The 497-nt window shown below is 50.5% G+C and overlaps 1 non-coding gene across 1 annotated transcript; it reads right to left on the bottom strand.

Moving 5' to 3' along the window:
- Positions 1–163, bottom strand: LOC149355849 (U1 spliceosomal RNA). The gene has a single exon (XR_016291963.1). It is a non-coding gene; the product is annotated as a U1 spliceosomal RNA (small nuclear RNA).
- Positions 164–497: the final 334 nt, after the last annotated feature.

Here is a 497-nt window from a genome sequence, read left to right as displayed (position 1 = left end):
AGGGGGGCCGCGCGAGCGCAGCCCCTCACTACCAAAAATTGCATGCTCCACCTGCCTCGATTGAAGCAGTGGCAGGGGTCAGCGCAGGCGCAGTGCAATGCCCACGCCTCGCCCTGGAGGGTCCTCCGCCCTGACCAAGGACACCTCAGCACCAGGTAAGTATGCCGCACAGATGCAAGGCCCGGAGAGCCCATCGTCTGCGACCGCCATACGGTTGACAGTGAGTGTTGTGTTATGAGTAAATTATGAACAGAAGAACTAAATTATAAGCACCAGTTTAAAGCAGCTTAACGGTTAATAGTCACTTAGCGCGAGAAGCTTAAGTATTGTGCTGCTTACCGAGCCTTAATCCAGAACAAAATTGTTTAAACGTACCTGAAACACCTGAGTGTGTTTGCATACTTCCAGCAGCTACGGCGCCACCTGTCGCTGTCACCAATTCCTTACTTCCTTTTCTTGCTTTTCTGTTTATTTTTTCGCGGAAAAATAGAATGGTA

The sequence above is a fragment of the Amblyomma mixtum genome, chromosome 3 (genome assembly GCF_055824585.1).
Source record: "Amblyomma mixtum isolate Tamu chromosome 3, ASM5582458v1, whole genome shotgun sequence".
NCBI classification, from domain to species: domain Eukaryota; kingdom Metazoa; phylum Arthropoda; class Arachnida; order Ixodida; family Ixodidae; genus Amblyomma; species Amblyomma mixtum.
This window is presented reverse-complemented; position numbering and strand designations above follow the sequence as displayed.